Raw genomic sequence first — 20050 nt, 5'->3', positions numbered from 1 at the left:
CTCTTCTTCTCATTTCTTCTCTCCTCCTCTATCTCCACCCCCTGATTCTGACTTTCTTTTTTAAAGCCAGCACACTCTGATAAACCTTGACTTTCATCCTGGTCATGCACCCTCCCTCCCCCCAAGCTTTCCAGAATCCCTGCGGGGAAGGGCCTGTTTTTCAGGGTCTGCAGTAGGCTGACCTGGCAGTTTTCCCTGGATGCCCATGGAGAGGGTGCCCAGAACATAGGGCCTAGGTGCCTGGGCTTCTGCCAGTATGCACCCACCTGTGTGCATAGACAGGTAGGAGGCAGGGTCTTATATTACAGATTTATCCAGCTGAGTCAATCCTGGGCTGCAGAGACACATCCGCAGGCCACATGTGCCTCCCCGTGGGTATCTGGGACAGGTGCTCGGGAGGTGCTAGCCACTAGGAGAGAAGAGATGGACTGAGACATTTTCCCTGCCCCTGGATTTACCAGCCAGAGTACCGGCAGGAGTCTCAAATTTTCATTTCCTTCAGTTCCTCTTGGGAAACCCAGTAAAGGAGAGCCCAGTCCAGCCTTCCCAGGAACTGGTTGCTGATCCTAGTGGGCAAAGAGGACAACCAAAGGAAGATAACACCCTGGCCAGGCCCAGACCTTCTGATGCTAAGCCCACAGTCGGCTTGGAGTAGGGACTACCTGCCACGTGCCGTGGACAAGTCGCTCTACTCGTCTGGCCCTCAGTTCCCTCCTATGGCAGATGAGCGTTGTTGGGAGGCTCAGACCAGGAAAGAGTTGCAAAGGTGCTGTGCGAACTGCCGGCGCCACTGCACACCTCACGGATCCCCGTGATACTCACGGAAGGTCTAAGTCTGTGGGTGCGTATTCCGGGCGCTCATTTTTCACCGGTCCCTCGCCAGGACGCGGGCCTCGGAGCGGGGCCCGGGGCTGCGTGGGCGCGACCCTCCCAGCCCCCAACCCCAGCCCGGGGCCGGCGCGGCGGGTTTTCGTCCTGCAGGCGGCGGGCTGAAGGCTGCACGGCGCGCTCCGCACGTGAGGCGGCAGCACCCGCGCCGGCTGCGGCGGCGCAGCCCCGGCCGCCCGGCTCGCCTTGCGCAGGGGCTGCCCGCGCCGCTGGGTCGCCGAGCCCGCCCTCCCGGCTTCCGGGGCTCGCGGCCCGCCCGCCGCCCTGCCGGCCTTCCGTGCGAGGCCCGCTGTTCGGCGCTGGCCGTCGCCGCGCCACCCCCGCGGGGACCGCGAATCCCTCCGGTGTCGGCGGCGGTGTGGGTCGGCACTGAAGGAGGTGCGCCGGGCGGCGGGCCCGGCTCCTGCAGCTCCGCCGGCCGCCACTGGGGGCTGCCGCGCCGGCGAGCTCGGCGGGGACGGTGCGCACGGCCCGGCGTTCCCGGGCGCCTCCGGCCGCTGGGCTTTTCTCCGCCGCCGGCCCCGCGCTGCCTCCGCAGCCAGCCCAGCTCCCTCCCGGATCTGTGCGTGTGATCGCTGTGCGTGTGTGTGTCCGGGTGCGCGCGCCAGCGCGCGCGCGCGTGGGGGGCGGTGTGCACGCGGGGAGTGCGGGGGAGTGTGTTTGTGTGTGTGCGTGTGGGTGTGAGTGCCTGGCTCGCTCTCGCTGAGACACACACACACTCACACACGCACAACCCGGCTGGCTCGTCTGAACTTGAAGACACCCCACATTCCAAGATGCCGGAAGTCCCTGGGAATGCCCAGGGTTCTTCGAGCTGGAGAATCCTACCGGCGTCTTCCTAGGCGGGGGGGAATTATCTTTTTTTGTTTTGTTTTTTTGTTTTTTAATCTGGAAGAGAAGAGAACAAGTTGTGCTTTTTCCTCCCTTCTTTTCGCTAAATGCCATGGATATAACAGAATAAGCCGCTCAGGGCTCTCCCCGCGTGGACGTCCGAGGCCACCATCTGCCTGCGTTCGCCGGAGCCGGAGGGCTTAGCTCGAGCCTGTCTCGGGCGGGGAAGGATGCGTGGCCGAGCCGGGGAGCCCGGGCGCCCCGCGGAGCCGGCCTCGGAGCCTCCCAGCCGGGGATAGATGCTGCCTCGCCCAGGTGAGTGGTCGCCGCCGCCGCGTCTCCGCGATCGGGGTGTTTGCGGGAGCTCGGCGCAGGGCTGAACGCGCGGGGGGCGAGGGGGACCGGGAACTTTGCATCCCTTTCTTTTTCACTTGAGCACTCGTCACCCGGGCACTCGTGCGGACACCTTCTCTTTTCGCCCATCCTTATCGCGGGAGGTTTCCTTTCCTTTCTTTTTTCCCCGGGAGTGGGGGTGAAACTCTGGCGAGCACCGAGGAGAGTGGGTCCGAGTGAGGCCAGCGAGCAGGAGGGAGAGACGGGAGCCTCAGTTGTATGGCAACGTTGAAAGCAGCAGGAGAACTTTGCCTCCAGACCACTCTTGTTGCATCTCCCCACATGCAAGGCCTGGCTGGAGCTATTGCTGGGGGCTGGGTCGGACACCAGGGCTCCCTGCGCTCCGTGGGCTGGGTGGGGTGGGGTAGAGCTGGGTGCAGAGGGCCTGATTCAGCGCTGATGGAGGGAAGGCAGGCATCACTGCAGTTTGGGGAGGCAGGTAGGGCAGGCTCAGGGCCCTGTCCTGGCCTCAGGCAGAAGGCAGGGAGATCAGGGGGATTGTGTGTGTGCAGCTTGGGGCATCAGAATGGCATGATGAAGCAGTATGGAAACTGGCATTAGCCGTGCCTGGTTGGTAGGTCTATCTCTCACCTAGCCCTGTTCTGGTTCTAAGGTTGGTCTGAGCAGGGAGGAGGGAGAGGGATGGACTGCTCTGAGGCCGGCGTGCTGTGCTCCCTACAGACCCTGAAGCAACGACAGGGAGGTGTCCTGCTCCCCTTCCCATCACCCCAGTACAAAGAACATAGGCAGCAAGTCCCAGGGAGACTGAGCCCCTGAAAGCCAGAGCCTGAGAAAGAATGAGGAGTGAGCCTGAGCAGAGACTGCAGAGGGACTGAGCCAGGCCGACACCAAGTGCACGCTGAGAATCACAGACACCACAGACAGACAGACACTTGGTGGGAAGAGGGAGCTGGAGTCCGAGGCATGGCTGTAGATGCTGACCCCCTGCCTTGCCACAGTGGTGTGTGTGTGTGGTGGGGGGTGGGGTGGGCGCTGTGGCTGCAATGGGCTGATTGGCCTTGTGGGGCTGGGGGAGGGCACTGGCTGCTTCAGGAAACTGACCCCCATGGCAGGGGAGGAGCAAGGCTGGGGAGGAAACTGCCAGGCTCTGAGCTGTAAAGTTGCAGGGACCAGGGAGGGAGGTTCTGGGTGGGCTGTTGTCCGTGTGGTGGGGCGGGGGCGGGGGGGGGGTTGCACGGGCGGGGCAATTTGGAACTAATGGTGGGGAGGCCGAGGTAGGGGACTGTGGGGAGACAGGGAGTGTGGATCCCGGGTCCTGGGGTTGTGCCCTGGGCTGGCTGCCACCCTTGGCTTCATACAGCCACACACAGGGGAGCCCAGCTTGGGACTTGGTGTGGGGTACTTTGGAGGCTGAAGGGGATCAGGGTCGCGCAGGGAGGACTCGGGAGGAAGCTCCTGAGGGCCTGGTCTTGGAGCTGTCAGCCTCCGTGGACCCCACCAGCTGCCTGGGCCCTTCTGCTGATGCTGGGATGTCATCTTTCCCTTCTGACTCTGGCTGGGATGCAGAGTTCCGTCCATCTCTCTCCTCCAGCTCCTCACATGCGTCTGCTCAGGCCCCCTGTCCAGCCCTCAATTTAGAGTTTCTGGTCTAATTCCTGCTCAGGAATATCGTTACTTAACTTCCTGCCCTCGCCCAGGGGAATACAAACAGCCAACGTGGCATTTCGGTCTCAGCCTCTGGCGCGGCTTCTCCAGGAGGTCGACTCCCAGCTGCAGCTCCTGGCCGGCTGGATGGGGTGCCCGCCGGCGGCTGCTGGGGCTCAGGCTCGCTGCTTCTCTGCGGTGCCACTTCCTTGCCCAGGCCCAGCCATCTGAGAAGCTGGGGAGTGTGGTCTCAGAGCGGGTGAGCAGGGAGCTTCCGGAGGCTAGACTGAGGAGGGGACGGATGGGGTGGGAAATGCAGATGAGGTAGGTGGTGCCACTGGGGAAACTTGGCAGCCTTTTGGCCACCCGAGCTCTGGTTTGGCTAGAGTGGGAATCCGCTTTCTTGTCTCAGCTGCAGCTCTGAGGTGGAACCGAGGATCCAGAGTATTTGGCCCCCGAGTGTCAGGCTTGTCAAGTCTCTCCAGCCAGCAGGGTGGAGGAGGGCCTCTCCTCCTTTCAGAAAGTCCCCTGGCCAGGGTGGAGATGAACACCGTTATTGGCATCTGGTGCCTTCCCATTCTGATGGGGGAGGCCGCCAGACTGAAAGCAGAGATGACCGCAAAATACCCACCAGGGATAGCCAAGTGGAATTGGACCTCCCCACCAACAAAAGCAACAATTTGGGTGTGTTGTGATTTTTCTTGGGACACCATTGGTGTTTTAGGGTCCAACTTATTTGAAGGGATAGAGTCAGCATATCATGGAATGGGACCTACACTTGGAGGGTTTGGATTCAAATTCTGGCTCTGCCACATCTTTGTTGGTTAACCTCTGGAACTTCTATGTTCTCCTTTGGTGAAAGAAAATAATAACACGTGACTCACAGATGTGTTATAACTTTATGTTTGTCCTGGTGCTCCCCAAACCCCCTGTTCAGATCTGGGGAGTGTTTGATTGGAGGGGGAAGGACCCCTCAGAGACAGGAGGGTGATACCCCTAGCTTTCCCCACCCACCTAGCTGTCAGGAGGGTTTGATGCCATCACCTGTAAACTGATCGTTGGAAGACTCCAGGAAGCCCTCCAGAAAACTTTGGGAGTTGATATTTGAGAGCAAATTTCACCTCCAGGGCTATGGCACGCACTGCTTCCCTCTCTTTCTTGTTTGCTTCAGATTTTTACAGCCATGCCCATTTGCTCAGGAAGCCCAGGCTCTGTGGTTTTCAAGTGTCATCTGTCACCCTTCCCTATCTGAGGCTTGAGTGTGAAATTTCTCCCAGAACCTGGCCCCTGCCTTCTCTTCTCTGCCTCTGCCTCTTGCTGTCCCAAGAGTGGCCTTACCAGGATGGTGTCGGGTCCAGACCCACTAAAGGGGCACAGCTCCTGCTGGGGTCTGTGTGGGGCCTATGACTGGACCTGGGTCCCCTCTGTAGAGCTGAGAGGCACACCCAGCTGGGGAGAGAGGCTCAGGCCCAGTATGTATTTAGTAGGGTCTGACTAATGAACCAACTGGAATAGGAGTGGAGAAGGAGCTCCCACCATAATGGGCATGCCTAAGAAAAGGTATTCTCAGGGAGCAAGCGGTCAGATATGAAGATGGGGACCAGGGAGAGTAGCCATGTCCAGCCTGCTTAGAGTGAGGGCAATCAGGAGGGCTCCTTGGAGGAGGTGAGGATTTTAGGAAGAGCAAAAGCCCATAGAAGTTCACAGAAGGCAGATTTGTTTTCTCTTAAATTCTTAGAGGTTACTGGGGATTTGAAAGATTTCAGGGGTGGGGTACTGAACAAGCAGAATGGATATTCTGAGAAATTTCTGAGGCTGTCAGGCCCAGATCCTTGAAACAATTTCTCAGTTGCTTATTATGTGCCAGGCACCATGCTAAGTGCTTCACATTATTATCTCATTGAATTCTCCCAATTCCATGAATTTGTCACTATTGCTACCTCTACCTTCCAGATGAGAACACTGGGGTTCAGAGAAGTAGGGACCTACCAGGTCACTAATATGGGACAGAGTGGTCACTCGACTCTCATGTCTGTCTGAATTCAAAGCCCACCCACTTCACTCCTCTGGGCCGCTTTGCCCTGCTGGTGAGGAACAGTGGCCACCATGGGCCCATGCCTCTTCCAAGTTCTGCTGGCCTCGTGGGGAGGCTGACCTCAGAGCCTCCATTGCAGACCCCACGAGCCCAGCCTTGCCTGTGGGCATCTCTGTCCGCCCTGCCCACTCACTCCCACCGGTTTATAAGCTCCCCTCAAATAGGCAGTACCGTCCTCAGGGGTAGGACAGAAGATGGGACAGTGGAGTGAGCACCAGACAGAGAGTCTGGGAACCCAGCTCTGCTGTGTATGTGACTTGAGTGAGGAGCAAGTCTCTTTACTCCCCTGGGGCCTCATTTCCTTACTGACGAATCAGAATGCTAATGCTTACGGCATGTGTGAGTGCACTTCATACAGTGAATAATACCGTTAGTGCTCAGGGTTATATTTGTGACCCCTTCCTTATTGATACCAAGTGACTAAAATGTTAAATGTAGTGCTTCATAGGGTTGAGGGCATGGAAGGTGGGCTCTAATGTATCAGCTTCATGTGGGACAAGGGTTAACCAATAAAGTCACAGGCCAGCACATGGGTGCTGTGCCTTTTGGGAAAAGGGAGGGTACAGAACCTGCAGAAGAAGGGCATGTGGGCCAGACAGTTGGGTGGCTTCAGTGGCAGGCAGCTAGGAAGGGACACATTGACATAGACATCATTTACTTTTGGAATCTGGCAAGCATCAGTGAAGGTTGGCCCTGGAGTAGGCAGAAGGAATTTTCCTTAGGCCGATGTTTCTAGACGTTCTTTTCACTGTGAACCTCTCCAAGGAGCCTTTTTAGACACTTTTTTTTCCTGATTGCACCCCTGCATGGATTTTAATACCACAGGTATAATGTATATCTGTTTATGTACTGCAGGTGTCTCCGTGCCTCATATACCAAAAGTAAGATTTTTTTTCACCCCGCCCAAGAACAAATTTTTGCCCCCTTGGGGGCGCTGTTGTCCCCGTTGAGAATGCATGCTTTAGGACTAACAGACCAGGATTAGAAAAAAGCGGATTATACTGAGGCTGGGAGAATCCAGGAGATGATGAGGAGGACAGATTCACTGTGACACGTCACTTCCTCAGGGGTGGTCCATGGACCAGCAGCATTAGCATCTCTAGAGAGCAGGCTAGCAATGCAAACCCCATCCCATTCCGGACCTCCTGAATAGGCATCTTCATTTTATCCAGAGGGGAAGTGGGGGCGGGGTTGGATGCACCACCCCCAAACCCAAGGCTAGTTTTGAACAGAGGGCCAAAGGACAAGAGGTAAGAAGGCAAAGAGAAGAGACAGCCATGTGCTGGGTCACTGGCTTCTTAAACCACTGAGTCCAAATGCAGCAAGCAAGTTTAAGGAGTGACATTGTCTCTACTTGTCCTGATCTATCAGTCTTTACTTTTTTCCAGGTGATTTCCTTGCATTGTAGCTGCAGGATGTGTAGAGGGGGTGGGGGTCCTGGAAAGGAGATATGAGGCTGTGTGTGGCCTGGCTTCCGAGCAAACAGAAGGCCAGGCCGCCTTGGGTTTGAACAGATCTGGGCCCTCTTTCTTGAATACCCCTATGGGCCAAGGCTAATGGGGACCAGACCAGCCTGAGGGACGGACCAAGCCTGAAGAGACAAGACTTAGGTTTTAAACTGTGTCATGCTGGATTAAGTAACCAAACTGAGCTCTTGTAGTTTATCAGCCTGCATGGGATTGTCCGCCATAGACCCTGGGAATCCTTGGCAACAATCCTGTATTAACAGGGCAGCCCTGTAATGTAACGTGAGAGACTGCAAAATCCCCAAGTTGGGCTCTTTAGAGTTCAATGCATTTACTGTGGGCATGTCCAGTGTTAGTCCCCCTGCCGGCAGGAGCTGAGCGCCAGTCAACCTGAGAAGCAGGACACCGAGTTTCTCTCAAGCCCCCTTCCTCTGGGTCATCTCCCCCAACCCGTCCCTTCCTCTACCCCATTTTGACCTAGGCCAGCACTCAGTGGTCTTCCTTCTTGTCTGAACTCAGGCCCCTAATATCACTTTGGTCCTCCCATCTCCCCTTCCCTAAGACTCACTGCCTGTTCCTTTCCCCAAAGCTAGTGCACTTCTTACCTACCCTTTCTGATCTGGTGCCCTGTTAAGGCAGCTTTAGTCGAATAAAACTGGGGGAGGGGATTCACTTTGGTCCCCAGCTGAGACTGTGGAGGCTCTTACTTCAGGGGACAATTGACCCTTGAACAACATGGACTTGAACTGTATGGGTCCACTTGTACATGGATTTTTTTCAAAATACAGTATAGTACTGAAATACGTGGATTTTTTCCAAATACGGTTTAGTACTGAAAACATATTTTCTCTTATGATTTTCTTAGTAACACTTTCCTTTCTCTAGCTTGACTGCAAGGATACAGTACATAATGCAAAAAACATACAACATGTTCATCAGTCATGATATCAGTAAGGCTTCTGGTCAACATAGGCAATTTGTAATTGAGTTTTTGAGGCAGTCAAAAGCTATACATAGATTTCCAACTGTGTGGAGAGTCAGGGCCCTTAGTCCCCATGTTGTTCAAGGGTCAACTGTAGCTGTAAACTAGGTCTTGCAGTTAGATTATTCTTCCTGGTCCCCCAAATGAGTGATATATGGTCACTCAGCCTGTAAGACTTGGAGGCAATGGGGGAGTGAGCTCGGCTCAAGCTTCAGCTTGGGTCTCAGAGTCTAATGAGAGAGATGTGGGAGCCTCCGGGATGATGGCAATGAGGGTAAAGGCATGCTTGAGCTCCTGGAAACCCCTGGAAATTTCTAACAAGGGCCATAAGATGAGGCCCTGCCATTCTAAAAAGGTATTGAAGATTTTGGGGTGGGCAAAGTTGCTGCCTTGATTCAGTGCCCCCCCCAATGAAGCCATTGTTACACCCACATAGGTCCTGCTGGGGCAGAAAGGCAGGAGGTAGATGGTGACCTGGGGTCATGGGATTAAAGGTTAGAGGTCCTCTTACAGCACAAGGCACACAGCACAAGGCACCAGGGCTCGTGGTGGCAGACTCCCTGCTGTGCAGGGGATCCTGGAATGAGTTTTATCCGTTCAGCTCTGCCAGGATCTCGCCCAGTGACTTGGGCAGCCCATTTCCCTTTCTGTCCTCGCTTGTGCAGTGGGCCCAAGGCTCCTCAAGTCCCTTCGGTTCAGGTATTGGATCTTTTGATTTATAAGTCCCTGAATCTGCCTGAGTAAAGATACTTCTGCTGAGCCACCCAGGCTCTGGAAGTGACTTGTCCTCCAGCTTCCTTCTCTTCCTGTTCTCCCAGACCGTGCTGACCTGATGTTTCCTTCCACTTGATGCCCTCTGACTGCTGCAAACCTGCCCCAAATCCCGTTACTAGGTTACTGAGTTCAGTTTTGAATAACCAGGATTCCAGGGCTGCAATGTGAATGCCAGTGTCTCCTTCTTCCCTCACTCCAGCACATGCATGCACGCGCGCACACACACGCACACTCACACACACTCCTACATACTCACGCGTGCACTTATGCACGTGCACACACACCCACAAGCAGACCTGCATATACACACACTCTCACATACTCACACATCTGCACACCCACACATTCACGCACATATACACACTCCCGCACACACATGCGTAAACACGTGCATGCACACATACAGACTCCTATACTTACAGCTTCATACACATGAGCACATACGCACACACCTGCACATACACACATTCACACACTCATACCCACGTATAGACACACATATAGACACACACACACACTAGCTCACACTCCCTTTGTCTGCTGCCGCCACTTCTCCTTCAAAGACACAGACACATGCCATCCAGCCCTTGCAGGGCACTGGCCACCTGCCAAAGAACACTTCTGTGCATGGTCTCCTGTAGTCCCTACGGGTCTCTGAGCTGGGCAGCGCCTATTTTGTCCTCCTCCCCATTTAGACGAGGAGCTAGACTCAGATGGGGAAGACCACAGGGGTAGCAGAACCAAGATGAGAAGCCAGACTTCAGGTGCCATGCAAAGGTTCACAGTCCCAGCAAAACTGCCAGTGTGCTCACACCGGCCACTGTGCCTGCCGCAGGACATCCCTGGGAAACAGAAGGCTCTCTCTGTCCATGAGTGAATCACTGGAAGCTGGTTCCCAGGCGATGCATGCATGGGGTGCTGGAGCTGGCACTGGGGCACCCTGTCCTCTGCTGGGACGCATGTGCACTCGCGTGGCTGTTGGGTGATCCTTCCTTCCTGCCTGTCGGTCTGCTCTTAGAAGCTTTGGTTCAGCAATGGACAGCACTGCCCTCAATCAGCCCCAGGGGTGTCCCAACCCCAGTCCGCCTCCTTTCCACGGAGCTGGGTAGGATGCAGGAGAGGGCTGGGACTGGTCATCACCAGGGCCTCAACTTGCTTGCACTTTTGTGCTCCTGAGGCGGTAGGTTCTGGAATTTGCTGCCTGCCCTGGGAGTGAGGCTTCCTTTCACCTGTTCCAGCGTGCCCCCTCCAGCCCCCGCGAGCCCTCAGGTCAGGAGAGCCTGGTAGTTTAGCATCTGGTGACCCAGGCCGTGCTCCGTCTCAGCCTCTCTCATGGCTGGCTGGGCGGCAGTCCTCACAGATTTCAGTGCAGTTCCACAAGCAGCTACTGAACGCCTACTGTGTGTCGCCCAGCAGGCTGGGTGCCACAAAGATGAATCATTTTTCCAGCCCGCATGCGCACGCAGCCCCCTCGCGTCCACCATCTGAGTGATCCTCCTGTACTTTTCCTAGTCCTGCCTCTGACCTCCAGGACATGGTGGAGTTGGGGAGTGGGGGGGGGGTCCCAAGCTGGCTTCTTTCTCATGCCTTCCCTCACCTGTGTGTGCGTGTGTGTCTGCGCAGGACTCAGCTGAAGGTCACACGTGATCTACACAACTGCAGACTATGGTGGTGGTGGTGGGGATGAAGACCACTTAAGAAATGTTCTCTCACGCTGAAAAAAAAGAAAAGAAAAAACAATGTTCTCTCACACCGCTTTCCCAGACCCCTCTTTTGCCCCATTACTAAACTGACATCTCACCGTCTCACCCAAATGCAAACTGACTGGATGAAGAGATTTGGGGGTTGTGGTCCCCATTTAGGGGCAGCTGACCCTAAAGGAACCATGTAATCTTCCTCCTGGCCTGGTTACCAGCGTCACAGGGGCTGAGCTGGTGAGAAGGGGAAGTGAGGAGAGGCCTTAGAATAGACATAAATCCCGGACCCTCTGTCCAGTCACGGCTTCTAAGTCCATGACAGGTGCAGGCCATCACACTGGGGGGAGGATGGTGGCCCAGCCTTCGAAGGGCAAGAATCTGGGTGTTGACTGCTGGCAGGGAGGACAACAGGGGGGTTGCGAGTAGAGCGGGCAGGTTCCTGACACTTGAGAAGCCTTCTGTAATGGGGAAAGCCCTGCTCCTTGTCCTGGGGCAGCTTACGTCAAAGAGAGGATGCAGCAGATAAACATGGCGCATTATGTGGGAACACTTAGACGCTAAGCCACGGGGATGCAGCATCCTTCTTATGTAGGGACCGTGTGTGCACTTGGGCCCCCCATTCCTAGGGTTTACGCTGTGTCCTGTTTTCTTGGTCGTGTGAACTCAAGCTGGTTCCTCTCTCTGTCCCTCGGTTTCCTCATCTGCAAAATGGGGATAATAATAGTACCTGTCACATGGGGTTGTTAGGAAAAGGTAATGGATTACTATATGTAGAGTGCTTGGAGCGGTGCCCAGCACACAGTGAACGCTGTGTAAGTATGAGATGTGGTTATTCATAGTGGGTATAATAATGGCATTTCCCTAGGGCACGGAGAAGAACACTGTAGACCAACTTAACTGATACTCTTTTCAAATAAGCACCCCTTTAATTCTATAGCAACTTGGGGAATTTCATAGTACTCTCACATGATCCCATTGGACCCTCCAGACAATCCTACCAGGCAGGCAGGATGGGCATTATGAAGATACCCATTTTACATGAGGGGAAACTGAGGCACAGAGGTTACCAAAGTGGTTGCTGGTCCAGATGGGGTTTCCTGTCTACTTCAAGGCCACACTGTGTTCAGCTGAGGGGTTAGGGGAATTTGGTGGGGAGGGTTTGGGTGAAGATGGTGGATGGGCTCAGGATTGGCCCTCCCATCTGGCCCTCCCACCTGGCCCTTATTGGTGTTGGGATCCGATCGCTGGGGAACGAGGCACAATGTGGGGGGAGTTCATGTCATGTTCCGGGTCTGCATGCCCAGACTGGATCTACACAGCAAGGCACAGGGGAAAGCACGTTGCGTCTGTGTAACACAGTACATCAGGGGACGGGAGTTAGTGGTAGGGCTGTAGGACGTACTTAGTTGGATTTTTTTGAAACTGTTCTGAATGCCCTGGGGTGGGGGTGGAAGTGGGATGTGCTGGGGGTCCTAAGAGGGCTGGGGAACTGGGACTGGGGGAACGTCTATCAGGAAGGAGACCATTCATTCAACCTGGTCTGTATGTGAAGAAAAGGCCAGAGAGAGACATCCCCCTGGGCCATGATTGCTGCCCCCAGCCTCCAACACCCATGCCCCAGGGCCCATCCTGGTAGTGGGAAGAGGGACCACCTGGATCCGTTGGTTTGAAGGAGCCAGGAAAGCATCTGGGGCAGGAAAATGAGCCTTGAGCCGGGACACAAAAGAGGGAATGAAGACTTCCAGCAGGGAAAAGCCAGGCCCAGAGGGATGCTTATGAGGTAGGGTTTCGGGAGCTCTGGGTGAGTTGGGGTACAGGAATAGATGATGGGGTCAGTGTCTAGGGTGGGACATGGGATGGCGATGGGGAGTAGGTGTATGGCCATGAGGAGGGGACAGGAGTCAGGGAGGCAGTGAAGGCCAGTAGAGGCTAAGAACCCCGGGAGGAGAGCAGGGGTTGGGAGCCAACTGGGGCCCGGGCCTCCCGGCTTCTCCTGCCGCAAAACCTGGCTGCCTGGAACCAAAGCACAACCCCAGACCCCCTCTCTCTAGGGAACAAACCCAGGCCCCAGCCTCATTTCCCAGCCATGGGATCTGCCGGGACCAAAATCCTGTGCCATGTAACTATAGCACATAATTGGGAGGCAGGTGCTGATAGCTCCAGGCTAAAATCTGAGCAGGGAGAGAGCGGCAGATCCTGAGCTCCAGGCTGGCCGAGCTTGGGGTGTGAGTAATCTCAGGCCGGGCCACCCCCCCCACTGCTGCTCTGTGGTGCCGGGCTGCTGTTTACTGCATATTGGTTTTTAAATTACAGCACAATATTGATTCCCTGCTCTTCAAGTTCAGGCCTCACTCACCATTCCTGTCTCACTCCACCTCTCTCTGCCTCTCCTCCTCTTCCTCCATCTGTCTTGTCTCTCTCTCCACTCGGTTTTTAATGCGGAGTATTATCTTACATCGTATCGTAACCCGCGAGTATTATGTTTATATTACCTGATATTTATGAGAGTACATATTCTGTTCATCCCTTCCACATAGGCGACAGCCCTTGACAGTTTGTCAAGCTCGGCTTGCAGCCATGTTTATCTACTTTGGACCCCAGGACAGTGAAGAAGTAGGGCAAGCAGGAACTGTCTCCACCTAAAGGTGGGGAGACTGGGTTCAGAGAGGCTAATGGAATGACCTGGTCATGCTTGGATTGAATGGTATGATATTGTACCATCAGGATAATGGCTTCTGAGTACTGAATGCTTACGCTGGGCCCAGAATTGTCCTAATGGAAGCTTTATGGACTCATTTTATCCCCACATTAATTCTGTGGGGTGGGCACTGTTATGAGTTCATTTTATAGGTAAGGAAATGGAGGCCCAGAGAAGTCAAGTAGCTTGGCCAAGGTCACGCAGATCAGAAGAAGGCAGAGCTTGGATTCGAGGCCCAACGGCATGGCTCCTGAGCCCACACTCTTGTCTGCGATTCAGGCTGTCACATGCTGTGACCCCTGAACTGGAGCGGGGTTAGAGGATTGGGGCGAGGGGCGAGGTGGCTTCCCTGTGTTACTAGAGGCATTCTTGGCCTTACACACCTTCAAGGTCTGTAATCGCTTTGCTGCACCCAAGGGAAAGACAGGGACCCTTGCACTAGCTGGAAATGCCCCCAGAGTAGGGGCCGTGTACCTGACTGGGCCCCTAGTATCTGTAATTTGGGCTGCCAGGCCAGGGCAGGAGGGGGGGCACAGGGGAGGGGTGGTGGACGCCCGGGCCGGGCAGCTCGCAGGCTGCCTGCCTCCTTCTTTCCCATGTCCCTGGAAGCAGGCTGCTGTCTTGACCTCCATGGGGTCCTGATGGACTGCCTTCGTGCACTTACCCTTGCCCTTTGGGTTTCATCTCCAATCACAGGCAAAGCTGCTTGGGGGCCAGGCCCATCTCCAAGCCGGACTTGGCTCCCAGGGGCCCAGTAGGCCAGCGGGCATCAGAAGAGTTGCTGGCGGTGTCTGGGGGCCCTGCATGTTCGGCTGCATCCAGCCCCATCCCTGATGGGGCGGTGTTGGGGGGCTGCAGAGCATTGCCCTCTGCGGCCTGAGACTCCTGCCTGAGCAGAAGTTTAGAAGGTGTCCTGGCTTCACTCGGGACTACAGCCATGGCCCCTTCCTTTCCAACTCCAGACTCCTCACAGTCCCTGCCTTCTGCCTCCATCCTGATCAGATATTGCCATGGCTTGAGTCTGGGTCACATAACGCAGCTCGCTGTGGCTGGGAAGCTCATCTCACTGTCCCCACTCTCTTTCTCATGGGGGAGAGGAGGCAGGTGTTCTGAGACAAGCAGGAATGCCCTGCGCCATCTGCCTCTGCACCGCCCCTATTAGGGGCGGGGAGGAGAGTGAGCAATGGGGCCTGAGCCTGAGGACGTTACTGTGGCCTGGCTTCCTGGAAATAAGCTATCCCGGGGGAGGGGGTGTGCAGGCTGCATATCTGCGTGTCCATGGACCCACTGCAAAGTGGCACTTTGGGTGCCCGTGCTCCCTTGCCAGGCTCTGTACCATCTGCCCCTGCTAAGGACCCTCAAACTAGGAAAATGTCAAGTATAAGGTAAAGGGACCCTTCCCTTCCCTCCCATGGGCTCAGAATCAGCAGCTCACACCCCATGCAGAACACAAACTGGCAACATCATTCAGAGGGGTGATACTTTTTTGTTTTTATTAATTGGTACTATTTATTGAGCACTTGTTATATGAGGGGAAGTCTAGCCCAGTGATTGAGGCCCAGGAACCCAACAGCCTGGGTTCAAATCTCAGCAATTGCACCTATAAGCTATGTGACCTCAGGCAGGCCACTCCCCACTGAGCCCAATTTCCTCCTCTGTAAAATGGGGCTCACACCAGCACTGAATCCCCAGGCTTATGGCTAGAGTATGAAATGAGTGAATGTCTACAAAGCACTCCAGTGCCTGGTCTGGGTGTGGATTAAGTGCCTGCTGGTGCTGTGATCGACATGCTTTCTCTCCAGTAGTTCCCTTACTATCTTTGCTAAGTGGGTATTACCACTCTCTGTGCAGATGTGGAAACTGAGGCTCAGAAGAGCAAAGGGTTTGTTTGCTTGGGACTGAGGGGATTCCTGGGATGCAGGACTTTCAGTGTTAAAACCAGGGAAGTTCCAGGCCAACTGGGATGAGTCCCAGGTCCCACAGAAACTGTCATGGCCGAGCCAGGATTTAAACCCAATCATGTCTGATTCTTACAGCCCTTAACTACCACACTAGCCTCCCCTGGGGCCAGTGCCTCTCTTAGCTGCCCACATTTGCTGAGCCCCGGCAGGCAGTCTCCTATTTCATCCTCACAAAACCTTGTGAATTAGATAGTCTTATCCAAAGCGTACCAAAGAGAACTGAGACACACAGAGAGGTCAAGTAACTTGCTCAGGGTCACCCAGCCAGGAAGTGGCTGAGGCGGGATTTGAGCCCGGGCTCTCGGGAGCCTGTGTCCTACACTCCCAGTCTCTCGGGCTACACCTTCCCTTGTATCTCTTCCCAGTTCCCTCCAGGGCACGTGGTCTCCTTTCTTCATCCCAGTGGCCTGAGGAGTAGACAGGGTAGGTACTTTTATCCCTGGTTACAGGTCAGAACACAGACATTCAGAGAGGTCAAGTAACTTAACTAATGTCACATAGCTTGTAAGTGACAGAAGCAGGATGAGGTTCATCAGAGGCTCTCGGCCGGCACTTCTTGCTGTGGTTTCCTTGTTCGATAAGTGGGAGGAGGCCCCCAGCTGAGCCCAGTGCCGCTCAAATTCCTAGAAGGCAGGAGGTCTCGGTCATCACTGGGTCCCACGTGCAGAGGGCTGGTTCCCATGCTCGGGCTCCGGGATGTCATCTGACCCCCCTGGCAGGTAGAGGAGGCAGCCTGCCCCAGAGTGGGCACGCTGCCAGTCCTACTGCACCCCCACCCCCTCGCCCACCCTCTGGGGACTGACTGCAGCATGGGCTGTGTTTTCCTGGAAGGGCAGCAAAAACTCTATTAACCCCAGGCTTGTTTCTGACGCAACTAAATAAAAGAATTGGGAAAGACAGTGACAAGAGTCTATAAATTCTGAATGATGTTCAGGAAAGTGGCCTGGACCTTAGCGCCCATAAAACCCAGGCAGCCTGCTGGGTTGGGGGTGATTTATGGAGCCCTTCATCTGCCTTGGGGTCACCTGCTCATCAAGCTTCCCACTTGTGAGGTACTTTTCTTTTTCACTTCCAAGCTCTTTTCATAGTTGTTGGCATTGTGTGGTTGTCCTCGAGCCACTCACAGGGATGAATTACTCCCCCACTTAACAGATGGGGAAACTGAGGCATGGAAGGATTGGCGAATAGCCTAGGCACACATAGTGACCCAGGTCCCTTGACTCTGTCCTAGGAAGTTCTTACTAACATTTATACTGATTAGCCTTTACTACCTGCCGAGAATGTTCTAAGCACTCTATGCTTATTAACTCATTTAACTCCCCACCCCCCAACCACCCTAGGGCATAGGACTGTTGTCACTGGGGTTTCTATTTTATAGTGAGGAAACTGAGGCAGAGAGAGTTTAAATGACTGGCCCAGGACTACACAGCTGGGACATTGCAGAGCCAGGATTTGGATCCACACCCTCAACCATCGTGCCATTAGCAAAGAGGCAGAATGGCCTGTAGGGGTGCGGAGGGGCCCCTGCTGTCCCTGGAGGACCTGGCTGGCTGCCCCTGCCTGGGAGATGGTGCTTTGTGCTCTGGCCAGCTTCAGCACTGCCAGATAAGGACATTCCTGAAGGAACAGTGAGGGCAGGCAGGTGGCAAAGTGCCATGGACAAAGCCCTGGGTTGGGAGTCTGGAAGGCTGGCCTCAGCTCTGCCACCTGCTGGCTGTGGGACCTGGGTGACCCCTCTGAGCCTCCCACCCCTTTGCCTCTGCCCTGCTCTGATCTGGACAGAGGTGGGGCATCACATGGTTTTTGGGGTGGGGGGGGGCCTGGCGGTGGTGATGGCAGCAGAAGGAGGAACACAGAAGCTCCAAGGCCAGACCAGGCCCTACCCTCACTGTGGAAGCCCAGAGCAGCTGCCCAAATTGCAGCTAAATACCTGGGCTATTTACAGTAGTCTGGCACTACCTGGAACTTGGAGGTTCTGCTGTTTTAAGGGGGGTCTGGCCTGAGGCCACCTCCCTCCCCATTGCCCTGCCTAATGGAGTTTGCTGGAGGTTGGGGGAAGGGACGGGCTTGGTCACTGCCCATTACCTGTGGCGCTAACATGGCTTCCCTATCAGGTGCTCATCCATGAGGGTGGGGTGAGGGGCTTTGCTGGGGGCAGTGGGGGTGCAGCATCCTCTTATTCTGGCCAAGGTCTGTGAAACCCCAGATCTATGGAGGAGAAAGTGAGCAGAGGGACCTCTTCTGGTTCCTTCCCTTCCTTGGCATTCTTTGGCACGCTGCCGGCCTGGTGCCTCCGTTCACCTCACTTGCAGATGACAGGTGTTTCTTGAGCTCCTAGTATTGGTCAGCTGCTGGGCTACACAGGTCAGCTAGACCTGGTCCCTGCCCTCAAGGTGCTGCCCGTCTGGCAGGGGAGGCTGAGAGGTAAACAGGCTCTAACAGAGCTCGATGGGAAGTGGGGAACCAGGAGAGCTTCTAGGAGGAAGTGATTCTCTCTGGCTTTTGCTAAATGGCCGCAATAGCCTCCTGAGGGCCCTGCCTCCCCAGGCTCCCCTAGCCCACCCTCAGACAGTGTGCATGCCTTGCTGAAGACTTATTGCCCTCAGGATAAAATCCTAATTCGTTAGGTGGCCCGCAAGGTGCTGGTCCCCTCAGCTTCTTTCCCTGGGCTGTGCCCACCCCACACTCCTACTGGACCTCCACAGTTCCCAGAGCACGTCATGCTCTTTCCCACCTCTGAGCCTTTGGGTTCACTGGGTCCCCCTGCCTGGAACACCATTTCCCCACATCCGGCTTGGCTGGATCTTTCTCCTTCAGGTGTCTGCTGAAATGTTGCTCCTGGGGGATGGCCTGAAACACCTCCCCGCTGCCCCCCAGGCTGAATTTGGCCCCTTGCTGCTTTCATTCAGGGCAGCTTTTGTTTTTTTTCCATATCCTTTCCCCTACTTGGTATTTGCTTGTTTGTTTATTGCTTCTCTCTTGCAGCCTGTGAACAACGTGAGGGCCATAGCCTGGTGCTTAGACTGGTCCTATGGCAGTGCTCACCAGCTGTGTGACCCTGGGGAAGTCACTTCCCCTCTCTGTGTCCCAGTTTCCCTGTGTGTAGATGGGGAAAATAATAGGACCTGCCCCACAGAGGCGTTATGCTGGTTTAATGAGTTAATATATGTAAAGCACTTAGAGCAGTGTCTGGCACGTGGCGAGTGCTCAATAAATATTAGCTATCATCAGTATTTTTATATCCAGTGCTTAGAATAGTGCCCAACTCAATGAATATGTAATGATTCGATGAGACACCTGGGCTGAATCTTCAAGAGAGGAGGTTGGGGTTGGTTAAAGAGAGGACAGTGGATGTCAGTCTTGGCTGTGCACTGAAGTCACCTGGGGGCTTTAAAACCAGTGGTACCTCCGCCCCACTCCCAAGAGAGTCTGATTTCACTGTTCTGGGTGTGGCCAGGCCATTGGAGGTTTCAAGCTCTCCTGGGACTCTGATCCCAGGGTTGTGAACATGGGAGACGGGGAGAGGTAGGCATTCAGGACAGCAAGAACATCCTGCCGCCGGGAGGGCCTTACAGGGAGAAGACCTTGAAGAGGGTTATAGAGAGAGACCAGGGGCAGGGAGTTGAATGTGGCCCAGGAAGGCGGGGCCCCATGTGCCATACTCAGGAGCTCAGGTTCGGCTTGTGGGGAAGCCGGTAGGGAGCCTGGAAGGCTTTTAAAAGCTGGGAATGGCATGGTCTGATTTGCCTGTAAGGTTATTGGCCTGGGTGGATGTGTGGAGGATGGATTACCAGGAGTGAATGTGGGTCCCAGAGCTGCCTTTGGGTGGTAGGGCTCTCGATAAAGTGACCCACGTCCCTCCTACGGTACCACGCTGCATATCACCCCATGTCGATGGGTGCTCCAACCTGGCTCTGCCACTTACTTGCTGTGTGATCTTGGGCAAGTCATTTGACCTCCCTGTGCCTCAGTTTCCTTGTCTACAAAATGGGGTGAGAACTCACAAACGTTGAGTTAGTCTAGGGCCACCAGCCATGGTCATGGGTTTGACCAGCCATCCAGTTCAGAGGACACCATAGGCTGTACTTACCACCATGTTTCTTAACGTTAGGGAAGGATTTGGGACAGGACAGGCTAGAAAGCATCTTCATTTTCACCTCGTGGGAGGCCCCGCCGCTGCCCACATGAACAACTTTTTTTTTTTACCCCACACCCAGTTGGGCTTGCCAGTTGCTGTGACTAACCGCTGAGATGCATGGGAGTATCCTTGCTGCAGAGAAGCTGCAGCCTCAGTTTCTCTCCATCTCTATACCATCTTAGAGATCCAAGGCCCGCCTGCCGTCTCACAGTTCCCGGGGCCCGCGGATCGGGGGTTTCACAGTACTCGGACAAACACCGCAACCCGGGTGCTCCTTCCCTGTATTGTGGAAAGACAGCCCAGGTCGTTTTCCCAGGGAGGCCTAGTCCAGGCCAGGCCACCGGCAAGCCTCTAGTCTATCTGTACCTACCGTTTCTCCTAGGACGGGACAGTCAGGAGACTACTGTCAACCGTAAAGGCAAGAGAGAGACGAGAGGGGAGAAACTGCAGACCACCTGGGAACAGTGAATCTCATTTTCACATTGTGGGGGTAAACTGATCAGCTGGCGCCTGGCAAATTGG

At 55.0% G+C, this 20050-nt stretch overlaps 1 protein-coding gene across 1 annotated transcript in view; it reads left to right on the top strand.

Annotated features, from left to right (window-relative positions):
• The first annotated feature begins 1552 nt into the window (after positions 1-1552).
• The window catches only part of LRFN2 (leucine rich repeat and fibronectin type III domain containing 2), a 169364-nt gene continuing 150866 nt past the window's right edge, over positions 1553-20050 (top strand). Inside the window, exon 1 of the mRNA XM_034990631.1 lies at positions 1553-2034. The gene's annotated coding sequence lies outside the window, so the exon portion shown is untranslated. The remainder of the gene's footprint in view (positions 2035-20050) is intronic.

The sequence above is a fragment of the Mirounga leonina genome, unplaced genomic scaffold, assembly GCF_011800145.1.
Source record: "Mirounga leonina isolate KUSES-001 unplaced genomic scaffold, KU_Mleo_1.0 Mir_53, whole genome shotgun sequence".
Classification (NCBI taxonomy): Eukaryota; Metazoa; Chordata; class Mammalia; order Carnivora; family Phocidae; genus Mirounga; species Mirounga leonina.
Note: the sequence above shows the minus strand (reverse complement) of the source record. Positions and strands in the feature narration are given on the sequence as shown.